Source organism: Schistocerca serialis, chromosome 9 (assembly GCF_023864345.2).
Source record: "Schistocerca serialis cubense isolate TAMUIC-IGC-003099 chromosome 9, iqSchSeri2.2, whole genome shotgun sequence".
In the NCBI taxonomy this organism is placed as follows: domain Eukaryota; kingdom Metazoa; phylum Arthropoda; class Insecta; order Orthoptera; family Acrididae; genus Schistocerca; species Schistocerca serialis.
In genome coordinates this window covers 264753686-264755303 of record NC_064646.1, presented here as the reverse complement: position 1 = coordinate 264755303, position 1618 = coordinate 264753686, and positions in this window count along the sequence as shown.

Genomic DNA, 1618 nt, shown 5'->3' with positions numbered 1-1618 from the left:
ATCTCCGCTAGTGATTCATTTGTCCACGGGCGCGCGAGGGCGTCTTTCTGTCTGCCCCGCAGCGGTCTGGTCTGAAGTTCTTTGGAAAGTTGGATTGTCTTAACGGTTGCCAGCGTAAATGTCCCCCAGCGGCAGCGAACACATCTTCGCCCCTTCCTCAATGCGTGCAACTGTTGTGGGAATTCCATCGGGCGGGATTTCGCACTTCGTAATTGTCCTGAATGCACGAAATCGTTTAGATGTATCCAGCAACATTGTAAATGACGATATCGTTTGCCGAGTGTGGTAATTGCGAACTGACCGATCACGCCATTGATATTCGACCACTTCCGTTATTTCTGGCGCTCTGTGTTGGCTGCGGTTGTGGAATGCCGCCAGTGAAGGGTTGTTTAGCGCGGTGCTTGTAGATAGAGTATCATTTCATTTAAATTTCTATAAATGAGTTCGATCAGTTCTGACCACAGACCTAGCAATACGCAGCCATCCATTACACTCAATTCAGAAATAATAATTTAAAATACTGTTCTTCATGTGTTATTAACGGAAAACTATAGACTTGCTACATATCAATTATTATAAACAGCTGTCTGAGAGACATGACCTGTTTTACGGTGTTACCAATGTGAACTTTTTCCGTTCGCGTTCTTCATGTTTAATATTTCCTAATTTAGCACATTAGCTTGTCGTACCCAAAATCCACTTTTCTCAAACTCGTGTGACTCAACTGAAACCAAACAAAACTCAATGCGCCTTTTGAAATTTCTCAGTCAGTTCAAAAATTTCAGTGCACCTCAGAAGATATAGGAACACGTAAGATTGACAAAAATCAACAAAACCTGTAATTCCCGAGTTCGTGCCTCTAAAGAAACCGGGTAGTGAGTGTATGTCTTTCCCAGAAAAGTTACTTTATCGTGAACTTCTGTCATTTAAGCCTAAATACGGTGACTTCATGAAGATGCATTACGTAATCAGACTTCGATTTTAATAACAAACTGCCTTCCTTTTCTGAAGTAGCAACAGAAAGACTGAGCTCAGCATGGAATTGTTGGATATGTCTAAGAAATGCGTATACTCTATATAGCCAGTAACATGTACTTTTATTTCGAAATGTTGCGAAATGACAGTTTCTACCCATTCGATTTTAATCCTATGTATCAACATTTATCTGAAACTTATCGTTCAATGAGTAAAGAGGTAATTCAGTTTCAGAACAGAATTGCAAAATTTGGATTCCTGGAGCAAGAACCACGTAAGACAAACGTAATTTTCGATTTCTTGATTTGGTTTTTACACCAAACCCTTCAATTCACACCTATCACTTCATAGTAAGCAGTCCTTTGTGCCATAGCTTTTTACTGTTGTTCTGTTTACCTACTCATTTATTTATGCATTTAAGTGTTGTATTCCTTTATTATAATACTGTTTGTTTATTTATGCATTTGTTTCACTGGCAAGGTCCTTCAGACCTTTTCGTTCATCAAATTAGATGTCCTTAGTGACTGCATTATAATGTGAATACCATATGCGCAGCAGCAGCAGATGATGATACGTAATACTGAATACATCGTAAAACTTGGCAACTTTGTGGTTGAGATTGTGACAAGAGCATGCTCCAGGT